General features: G+C 39.0%; 1 long non-coding RNA gene across 3 annotated transcripts in view; it reads left to right on the top strand.

Moving 5' to 3' along the window:
* Positions 1 to 12,296, top strand: part of LOC132845202 (uncharacterized) — a 65,314-nt gene that overhangs the window by 9,648 nt on the left and 43,370 nt on the right. For all 3 annotated transcript variants that reach the window (XR_009648402.1, XR_009648401.1, XR_009648403.1), the window contains one exon: positions 1,295 to 1,408. This is a non-coding gene — a long non-coding RNA (uncharacterized LOC132845202). The remainder of the gene's footprint in view (positions 1 to 1,294; positions 1,409 to 12,296) is intronic.

The following is a 12,296-nucleotide window of genomic DNA, read 5'->3' as shown; positions in this document are numbered from 1 at the left end:
GGTCGAGGAAGCACTGCTCTTCATGTTGGGTCTGAACACAATGCAAGCACACGGACTAAATGCTTAACAAACCTAAGAGCAGAACCGTGTGCTCTACTGTGCTGGGAGCATTTTTGTGCTTGTTGGGATGAATACAGATGAAAGAGCTGAACAGATTATTTATTATGTCGCTTTGTAGAAGCCAACATTCTGTTTTCCTATTTCAGCTTAGACAAAAATTTATAAAATTTAATGTGGCCTAGGGCTTTCGAGCAACATTCGGATATGTTGTAGCCCCTCGTCTGAAGTTTGTTGCTGTTACTTTGCTAAGCGATCCGAGTACCGGTACTTACGGTACCAGATCTCAAAGTGGCCTTTTTTCCCATAGACTCCCATTATAAAATTTGGAGGTTTATAACTCGGCAAGCTTTCAAACTATCTACACTAAACTCTGCCAGCTCCTTTAGGGTGATACTCTGAACAAACTTTTATATTGGTGTACCGACTGGCCTTTCGGTTGTCCCGCAGCCCCGCCCCCAAAATATGCAAAATCAAAAAACTTTTTACAACATGGACATGTGACATATCAAAACACTCAGAACAATGAGGGGAACTTCCTCAGGAGTATTCGGATGACATCACATGCTCGTCTCCACTTGCCTCCAAATGTTTTGGCACCCTATCTTTCTGTCCACTTGCCTCCAAAAGTAACACTGTCCCTTATGTCCACTCGCCTCCAAAAAGCACCGGCCTTTGCGAATACTTGCCTCGTCAAAGCCAACATCAAAGTTTGTCGCGACGAACTTTACAAATCTAGTTTAAATAATGGAATTGCCTCAAAGCAGCTTGACAGAAATGTACTGTGTATATGTATAAATTAGACATTTTACATAAACAGATATATCCCTTATGAGCAAACCGGAGAAGACGATGATGACAAGGAGAAACTCCCTGAGTTGACATGAGGAAGAAACCTGGAGAGGAACCGGACTCTAGACGGGAATCCAGACGGATTATATATCATTTCTCTTTCTATAACTGTATTATGATCTATTTATGTCACTTCCGAATGCTTTAGCTCTATACTTTACTGTTCAACGAGTGCAAATTGTTCTCGCTGTCCTGAGACTATCTAAGAAGGACAAGCAACTTCTTAGATGTTTAATAGATTATTGTTCAAACCAGTTATCAGCCTGTGATTCATTACATTCTTTAATTTATTTCTTTTAGATCTTCATTGTTTTTGATATAAGCCTCACATATATATGCTTTCTATGTCAGGAAGGCTGATTTGCATTTCTTTTGATGATTCCAGGCTCCCTGTCATTAGTGATGCTGAGGTGTCCAGTGCGGATCGATCCCTCAGGCCGCTCACGCTCTGTGATCATGTGGTGGAACTTCAAAGCTATGAGGTGCTTGACCAAAAAGAGTGAGTGAACTGATTAGTGTTCTTTAAGTGTGTGTGTGTGTGTGTGTGTGTGTGTGTGTGTGTGTGTGTGAGAGAGAGTCCCCAAAATTTTGTCAGGTTAGGTGTTATCCGATCAGAAGGTGTTTAGCTAAAAGTACTGGTTGGTTGTAATTGAAGAGTCTCAATAACACACACACACACAAACACACATGCACACACACGCGCACACACACACACACACACACACACACACCAGTCCTGATTTCCAGTCTACACAACTGACAGACTTTTTATTTTTTAATCGACCTTCATATCATTCAGACATTCAGACACTTTTTTATCAGTGGAGTGCAAAAGTTTGCACACCCCTCATTTGAAATGATGAAACCAGATGAGAAACACATTTAATGTGGCTTTTTGATAGAAGGTTTATTTACTGTCAATATCGTATGGGACAAAGAAATGGACAATAAGTGTTAAATTTAATAAAATTGTATTTTTAAATAAGTAAAAATCCACTAAGTAAAGAACAACAAATAGTGAAACATGAGGCAGTCAAAAAATATTTTAAAAAATTTGCAATAAAAGATGCAAAATATGGCAAAAATGCAATAAATAATATCAGAAAGCAGAAATAAAATAACATTGAAAATCATAAAAAGTGCAAAAAAATGGGGGGAAAGTATATAAATTAAAATATATTATAAAATATTTTTATATATTATAAATATATTTTCATTCTGTTTGTGTCTCTGCATCTTTGCAAATCTTTGGTTCGTTTCTTTGGTTTTGTTCAGATGTTTTCTTTCACATTTTCTTCCACTGTGTTTTTGTATCTGTGTTTGTTTCACATCTTGATTTGCAGGTTTCACTGTTTACTGTGTAACAGTCTCCTTAAACACACTGATATCCTATTATCCTTTTTCCAGCTCTGTGAAAGGAAATATTTTCCATTTTAGGTGAGATAGCTCTTTTCCTGACTTCCACTTACTCTTAACTTGACGGCTCACAGAGATTTAGCTTGGACATTCATGCCATAAATAAGAGGAATGAAATAAACACTTTATTATTATAAACTGTATACATGGCCTATATAACGGATCCATTAATGATGCATTCAGATACTAATTCAAAGATTTTAGACTTTATAGAAAAACAAACAAGGATGCAAACTTTTGCATTTAAAGTACATAATTACTAGCTATTAAGTATTATTGTGTAAAAAAGGTTAATATGCATGTGGATGTTACTGGAGTCCAGTGTAGCGGATAAACCTCCCAGTTACTGTTATTCCTCTTCCCCGCCCCAGTCAGTTTGTACAGTTTGGGAATCGTCACAAAAGAAGCCAAGTTACTGCCATTTCTGTTTCACTCTCCAAACACACGCACATCTCCCACATCTCATTAAGCCACAAGTTATGGCAGAAAGTGAAAATAAATAGCCGCTCGGAAGACACGCTGTAAAGGTTATTGATGATATTGGCTTTCTCTGCATGTTTAATAAACTCCTTGTGCAAGAGATTGCACAGTAAATCAATGTTAGCCTTGCGAGAAGTATCAGGAGTGGAGCGCTGATAACTTTATCTCACCTCGAATAACTTTCCAAGAAAGAGCTCTCGGCTCACATCTGCTCGGCCACCACACACAATCCATCAAACATCCTGTTTGGGAGGAAAAGAAGGAGGAGGAGGAGGAGGAGGAGGAGGAAGAGGGAGTGGGATTGTGTTAGAGGGATAGGAGTCCACCCTTCCCTTTTCTCTAGAATACCTTGTATGCTTATAGATTTGTTTTTCCATAGCTCTCGATGAACGACTCGAAGAACTCGCATCATAATCCTGACATGAGTGTTCATGTAGTTTGTCATGACTGACATGTATAACAGCTGCCATGCAGTTCATACAATAACGTCTTTCATGAACATGGAACGCTAGCATAGACTTAGCATCAATTAGCATGTCATACATATATGCATGCATGTTGTCATGACTTCATATTTTTCTTCAGCTGGATAGAATCCTGACCACAGATACACTCTCGAAGGATAATATGATGGTGTTTACTTTTAAAACTAAAAGAGTTTAAAATTTCAGGTAAATTAGAAGAAAATGAGGCATGGTGGTTTAGCAAGTAGCATGTTTACCTCACAACTCTGGGGTTAGGGGTTGATTCCTGCCTCTGCTGTGTGTGTGCTTGTGCATGTGTGTTTGTGTGCGTGTATGTGTATGTGTGTATAAGTGTATGTGTGTGTATGCATGTGTTTGTGTGTCAGTCTGTGTGTGTATCCATGTGTATGTGTGTGTATGCGTGTCTATTTGTGTATGCATGTGTGTGTGTGTATGCGTGTATGTATATGTGTGTATGTGTGTGTATGTGTGTATGCGTGTGTGTATATGTGTGTATGCGTGTGTGTGTGTGTATGTGTGTGTATGCGTGTGTGTGTGTGTGTTCAAGATTCTTTGCTTTCACATTTTACCAAAATGTGTTGACTGTCATGTCTAAATTGTCCGTTGTGGTCTGTGATGACTCAGCACCGTGTCCAGGGCCCCTCACCTTGTACCCCACATCCCCTATGATAGACTCCAGCATCCCTGCAACCATATGTGTGATAAGTGCTACAGAAAAAGGTAGATGGATTTCTAGAGAATGATGTAGAATTGTACTCCAAACAGAAATATTTTAGAAAAAAAACACCACCCAAAAAAAACCGCCCAAAGTGAGGCCTTGTTTTAGAGTTGTGTTAAGATTAGAAAGTGATAGTTTCAGGTCGCATTAGAACCATGTGTGTAGATATGAGTGTGTGTAAGTGTGTGAGAGTGTGTCTGAGTTTGCAAAAGTGTGTGTGAAGGGGATATAAAAGTGTTGATGTCTTTGCAGCTTGTTCCCTGGCCCCATTCTGTTAAACACCCTCATGACGCACTCAGTGGTTAACAGTTCCCTGTACGTCTCAATTAAACAGCACTCCTTCATTAAAGCAAGAACTGCACTTGTGCTTTCTCTCTCTCTCTCTCTCTCTCTCTCTCTCTCTCTGTCTCTCTGTCTCTCTTTCTCTCTCAATAGAAGATTCTAATTCTAAATAGCATTTATGAGCTCTGAATGAGCCTGAGATAATCACATTTCAACCTGATATTTTACATTTATTTCATATCCACCACCCCAACGAACCCCACACTCACCCTTCTCACTCTTCCACCCCACTCACCATCTCATTCTCCCTCTACACTCACCATCTCACTCTCCCTCTACACTCACCCTTTCACTCTCCCTCCACACTCACCATCTCACCCTCCCTCTACACTCACCATTTCACTCTCCCTCCACACTCACCATCTCACTCTCCCTCTACACTCACCATTTCACTCTCCCTCCACACTCACCATCTCACCCTCCCTCTACACTCACCATTTCACTCTCCCTCCACACTCACCATCTCACCCTCCCTCTACACTCACCATTTCACTCTCCCTCCACACTCACCATCTCACTCTCCCTCTACACTCACCATTTCACTCTCCCTCCACACTCACCATCTCACTCTCCCTCTACACTCACCATTCCACTCTCCCTCCACACTCACCATCTCACCCTCCCTCTACACTCACCATTTCACTCTCCCTCCACACTCACCCTCTCACTCCTCCACCCCACTCACCATCTCAGTCTCCCACCCCACTCACCAGTAACCCACCCCCTCTCCATCCCTCTCCTCACCCTTTCACCCAGACACCACAACACACGTGGCTTCAATCAGATGTGTTGTGGTTTTGGGTCTCGGCCAAAGCCAGCTGTTACAAAGCAAAAAAGCGAGGGCTATTTTTCGAAAGACCTAATTGCATGTTTACCTTTTTTCAGACAGCCCACTTTATATTCTGTTAAAGCTAGAGTGCATCTGTGATTGTGACTCAGGTTTAGGTGTGATAAATAATCCCCTGAGACTTCAACTCGTTACACCGGTTACATGATCGGCCACGTCGAACCCTTTCAGTTGGTGCTAATCTGTAATCTTCCTTCTTCTTCCCATCTTGAAATAAAAACTGACCTTTAACTCAATGCACCTGCATGTAAACAAATCTGTTTTGTCAGGAGTTCCACTGACCGATCCAGCATCCTGAAACAATGTGTTCATGTGCAGAATGAATTAGCTATTTACTCAAGCTTGTTTTGGTACACTGGTGTTTGTCAGGCTTCCCTGTGCCTTACTGATATGCGGTTAAGCTGGGAAGGAAATGCACGCTTACTTTCACATGTAAAAAAAACTTCTGTTTGTGTGTGTGTGTGTGTGTGTGTGTGTGTAGACTTAATTCTTAGAAGGCAACCTTTAATAACTGTTTAAACTTTAAAAGCAGTTAGCTAGCCAGATTATGTCAGATTAGCTAGCCAATTAACATAGGTAGCTAAGAAGTTAACAATAAATTTTATTACTTTTATTATTTCATTACTACATGTCAGGAGAAAGTTTTCTGAGAGTTTGTAGAGTGATTTAAATGTTATGCTTTTTAAATAAATAAGTTACTTGACACACCAATCTAACTCATTTAAATTAAGCTAGCCAGCTTTGAGCAAACACAAATGAGATAAAATGTCTGCTATAATCACACAGATAAAAAAAAACATGGATGCTGTAGTTCTTATGTCATAGTAGCTTATTAAACCTATCTTCTAGATAAGGAACCTATTGATAAAGCAATTAATAAAGTTAATTTTCAGTTTTCAATTCACAGTTTATGAGGAATAATTATGTATCTATCAAATTTACTGAAGCCAGCTAGCTAACTCAGATAGCATTAGCTAGCTAGCTATGATTATACAATTATATGATGCTTCGTCATTTGTAAATGTACGTTGTAATAATTGTATAAGCTGGCTAATGCTAGGTGAGCTAATTACATGGCTAAGGTAACTTGTTAGTCAAGTAGCAAAAGTTAGATGAATGTTAGGAGAAACTTTTCGCTGAATTTCTAATAAATAGTTTGTTTAAGAAAGCTAGCTAACTCTGATGTTAACTTACTAGCTAGTTAACTTGAATGCTGTATTACACAATTCTCTAATTAACTGAGTTAGCTAGTTATATAGTTAAGCAGCTAAGAGTAAAGTTAGGTTAAAATTTGTGTGTGTGTGTGTGTGTGTGTGTGTGTGTGTGTGTGTGTGTGGATTTAAGTTTAGTATAAGTTGCTCAAAACAATTAGCACTTTGGTATTTGCTTTGCTACAGTATGATGAGTTCTTTTTTTAGTTATGCTGTTTTACTTGTGTGTATCTATATTAAAAACAGAACAGTGTGAGCCTGTGTTTGGAATTTCATTTGGTACACCTTGTGCAACTATAAGTTCTTCATGTACCAAGAAAGAATGCTAATGACTATTGGGTAAATGTAGCGTGTAAAGGCAGAACATTAGCAGATTAGTAAAAGTGTAGTTGAAGTCAGTGTGCTCACATCTCCTCTAACAAGCCTAACGTGAACTTCATGATCCTTTTGTTAAGCAAATAAATATACAGAGCAGGTTTACAGTTGTCTCTGTATGTGTGTGTGGGAGAGAGAGAGAGAGAGAGAGAGAGAGAGAGAGAGAGAGAGAACATGTTCTTGCAGGTTCCTCTGACTGATCCTAATGCCAAGAGTCTCACCATGGTAAATCGTGACATGCAGCAAACCTAACATCCCTAACAACCCTAACAACCCTAATATCCCTAAAAACCCTAACCTTCCTAACAACCCTAACAACCATAATATCCCTAAAAACCCTAACATTCCTAACAACCCTAACAACCATAATATCCCTAAAAACCCTAACATTCCTAACAACCCTAACAACCATAATATCCCTAAAAACCCTAACATTCCTAACAACCCTAATATCCCTAAAAACCCTAACATTCCTAACAACCCTAACAACCATAATATCCCTAAAAACCCTAACATTCCTAACAACCCTAATATCCCTAAAAACCCTAACATTCCTAGCAACCCTAACATCCCTAACAACCCTAATATCCCTAACAACCCTAACGTTCCTAACAACCCTAACATCCCTAACAACCCTAATATCCCTAAAAACCCTAACATTCCTAACAACCCTAACAACCCTAATATCCCTAAAAACCCTAACATTCCTAACAACCCTAACAACCATAATATCCCTAAAAACCCTAACATTCCTAACAACCCTAATATCCCTAAAAACCCTAACATCCCTAAAAACCCTAACAACCTTAACATCCATAATATACCTAACAACCCTAACATCACTAAAAACCCTAACAACCCTACCATCCCTAACAACCCTAACATCCCTAAAAACCTTAACAACCCTAACATCACTAAAAACCTTAACAAGCCAGACATTACTAACAACCCTAACATACCTAACATCTCTAACATCCCTAAAAACCACAACCCTAACATCCCTAAAAACCCTAACAACCCTAACAACCCTGACATTCCTAACAACACTAACAACTCTAGCATCCCTAACAAACCTAACATCCCTAAAAACCATAACAACACTAACAACCCTAACATCCCTAAAAACCATAACAACACTAACAACCCTAACATCCCTAAAAACCCTAACATTCCTAACAACCCTAACACCCATAATGCTAACATCCCTAAAAACCCTAACATCCCTAACAACCCTTACAACCCTAAAATTCCTAACATCTCTAACAACTCATTTCATCATAAGAAAGGGAAAATATGCAATCTGAAATACACACACACACACACACACACACAAAGGCAGACCTTTAGTCTGTTATAATCTGTTTGATTCCTGTTTTTTTTTCATGTGTATATTATATTGTGAATCTGTATATTATCTGAAGGAAAGCCCATGGAGTAAAGTGTACATTGTGTGCTAATTGTACAAGTTAACTGAGGAACACAAAGTTTTGCTTACTCAGATAATGAATATCCTGTTTGTCTAGAAAGAATCGACAGTAATTACTTCTGAGTACATATCAGTGGATACATACACACTCACAATCATGTGCACACAGACTCACACAAACATGCGCAGACACACACGCACTGACAGACACACACATACACACTCACACAAATGTGTGTACACACACTCACACAAACATGCACAGACACTCATACTCACAAACACGCACACACGCACTCACACACGCACACACACTCAGACTTACACACAAACACACACTCGCTCAAACATGCTCACATACACACTCACTGTACACTCACACAAACACACACTCACACTTAAACAATCATGTGCACACTCAATTTAACAGACACAAACAAACATGCGTGCACACACTCACTCACTCAAACATGTGCGCACACACTCACACAAACACAAAAAACAACTAAAACCATGACAAATCATATCATATGTGTTTTCACCTTTAATGTGATATATACACAATATATGAAATAAATCAAACACAGAGTTGCTTTAGTTTTCTCCTTATTTATTTGAAATTGTGATTAATCTTGGATAAAACTGACATTTGGAGCTGATTATATAAATACTATATACACAACTTTGAATTTTAAGATCCATTTATTACTCAAACACATAGCAGTTAGTCAGAAAATGATATTGGTGTACCACAGAGCTCGGCAAGTGGTCCAGTTTTGTTCCTCCCATATGTGCTGCTACTAGTTCTGATTAGAAAGCAGCATGTGGTCTATGTTCAAAGCTTTGTAGATGATTCACAGCTGTACGTATGTGTGGTGTAAATTATGTCAAGGTCTGAAATAAACTGGCAGTCTGTCTGTCTGAAAGGTTTGGTGTGGCTTTGGGATTTGTGCATTGGGTTTGGGATTTGCGCATTGATATTCACAATTGTGTGACAAAATAAATAAATAAAAAAGAAATATAAGCATATATATAATATATAAATATCCATGTTATTTTTTTTGTGCCTTTTTTTTCATAAATTCCTAATTATGCGGCACGTAACAATTCTTTTCATTTTTTCTTGAAATTTATACAGAAGGTCTTGGGTTATTTTGAAAAATTCCTAAGAATTTTGCTTTATTTTATGTTCACTCACTCTCACTCATTTTCTACCGCTTATACGAACTACCTCGGGTCACGGGGAGCCTGCGCCTATCTCAGGCGTCATTGGGCATCAAGGCAGGATACACCCTGGACGGAGTGCCAACCCATCGCAGGGCACACACACACTCTCATTCACTCACGCAATCACACACTACGGACAATTTTCCAGAGATACCAATCAACCTACCATGCATGTCTTTGGACCGGGGGAGGAAACCGGAGTACCCGGAGGAAACCCCCGAGGCACGGGGAGAACATGCAAACTCCACACACACAAGGCGGAGGCGGGAATCGACCCCCCAACCCTGGAGGTGTGAGGCGAACGTGCTAACCACTAAGCCACCATGCCCCCCTATTTTATGTTAATTTCTGTGTAATTTAAAATGTTACAGCATTTTTAATCTCTTATATTTATTTATTGATGTTTTTATAGGCTTTTTTTATAGCCTCTTGACTCGATTAAATATTAGCTTGGTTCTTGCTTCTAAAAAAATAAACAGCTCCAGAGCTCCAGTTAATAACCAAATATTATTTTAGTATTGTACATTTCAATAATTTGCCTAATATTTGACTTATTGCAATTTTTTTGTAAATTAAATCTAGTCTTTTTTATTTATTTGCATTTATAGTCTGCAAAAATTGCTCTGTTAGGTCAAATTCTTGAGTGTAAACACAGAGGTGTATAAAGTTTGGGCTTTTTGAATTTTAGACAGTTTATAATAAACACCTCCAGATGATATCATCGTTTAAAACTGTGCCAGAGCAAGTGCAACAAGACACAAATTGAAGAAAGTGTCCGATTTCATGATGTCTGGCCCTGATGTCTGTGCTCAAAGCTGTGAAAGTGAAAGTGCAACACGTGGGCCTGTTCTTCTGCACGCTCCCCATGTGCTCACAGCCTACAGAGTCCCTACAAACCCTAAAAATAAACACTCTCTGCAGATTGTAGAATTACATGGTAGAAACAAGGATATGAGTGAGTGGTGTAACGTGATGCCTCTTTTGATGTGTGTGTGTGTGTGTGCGTGTACATATGTGTGTGTGTGAAAGAGAAAGTGTGTGTATAATTGTGTGTGTGAGAGAGCCTATGTTTTTTTAGTGTATTTGTGTGTGTTTGTGTATGTGTGTGTATGAGAGAAAGAGAGAGAGAAACCTGTGTCAGCAGGTATGTGTGTGTGTGTGTGTCTGTGTGTGTCTGTGTGTGTGTGTGAGTGAGAGATAGAGATAGAGAGACAGAGAGAGCATATGTGTGTGTGTATAATTGTGTGTGATTGTGTGTGTGTGTGTGTGTGTGTGTGTGTGTGTGTGTGTGATGTGAGTGAATTGTGTGTGTGAGAAAGCCTAAATATGTAAGTGTATTTGTGTGCGTGTGTGTATGTGTGTGAATGTTTTTGTGTGTGTGAGTGTATTTGTGTGTGTGTGTGTGTGAGAGAGAGAGAGAGAGAGAGAGAGAGAGAGAGAAGATCCTGGGCACAGCACAGTAGTATTGTGTAATTAAAACCGTCTGCTCCACCAGGCTGCACTTGTTATTATAAATGCTTAAGCCTTTAAAGCAATGACTAAAATAGACATTCATCATTGGACTGTGAGAAAAAAGTCTTTCTTCACACTGCTTTTCAGGAACACCGAAGGTTTTGTCTCTATAATAAGTGCAGTACTATGACCTGAATGTGGGTCTGAGAGAGATCTCGAACATGCAGCAACGTCTGATCTTTACAACACGCTTCCCTGAGGCTGATGTGTAGAGCTGAAAGGTGAAATCCATTAGATCAGATCCGAGATTAGACAGAAGGAATTAATATTGAGCTCATGTTCATTACACATCCTTGGCAAAGTGTGTGCTGAAATTCTACGACTGAACTCCAGCTGGTCTGTTAATGCTAACAAGGCTTTAGTGAGGTTTATGGAGTTCAATTAACATTATTACAAATCTATTGTGTAACTATGTCCAGGATTAGGCAGCTTGCTAGCATGAATCGGTAACTGTAACGAGAAATTGACTGACATTTCATCCTCGATGTTATAACAGGAACCACCTTGATTTGTGGGGTGAAAACGATACCCCTACTTTACTAATACCCCTGTTGTTGCCGGTAGATACGACTGGCTCATTTCTACATGGCAAAGATAACTTACTCAGGGTTCCCACGCATCCTGGAAAACCTGGAAATCCTGGAAAATGAATGACCAATGTTCCAGTCCTGGAAAACACATGGAAAATGAGAGAAAACATAAATTGTCCTGGAAAAAATCTTGTTGTCCTGGAAAATTATTATTTTTAAATGTTCTTGATCATTTAAAGAACAGTTTACAAACTGGTCGAAACAATTAACGTTAGTAACAGAAAGCGCTCTGTTCAGGGACGCTGAGTTTTGACGGATTTTTTGTTATGCTGTCTAATCTCGCTGCGACGGATGACGCTGTACTTGTGTTAAGCAGGTTATATTAACCTTGTTAATCTGAATATCATGTGCAAGGGGAATGCACAGCAAACTAAAGCATGCATGACGGCATTGGCCTGAGAAAGGAAAGGGTATTAATATGTGCGGTCTTTTTATTTTATAAATGTTGAAATTTCATTCACATGACAAATTGTCTTTAAAAGTATAGTTAAGTAATAGGCATAAAGTGTACGTTGTTTTTAAGACTTCTGGAGAGAAGAACATATTACTTTAGGCCGTGAATCTGTGATCCTTGTCTTTTTTTTGCTAGATTTGAAATGTCCTGGAAAAGTCCTGGAAAATGATCTCTGAAAAAGAGTGGGAACCCTGCTTACTTCGCGATGATAGCAAATGATAACAGTTCAGAAAGCTTCGGTTTTACATTTGACCAACACTTTTATCCAAAACAGACTACGAATGATGCACCAACCTGCCGGCCA

Source organism: Tachysurus vachellii, chromosome 1 (genome assembly GCF_030014155.1).
Source record: "Tachysurus vachellii isolate PV-2020 chromosome 1, HZAU_Pvac_v1, whole genome shotgun sequence".
NCBI lineage: Eukaryota > Metazoa > Chordata > Actinopteri > Siluriformes > Bagridae > Tachysurus > Tachysurus vachellii.
The sequence above is the reverse complement of the archived record's forward strand: the minus strand, read 5'-3'. Positions and strand labels throughout refer to the sequence as shown.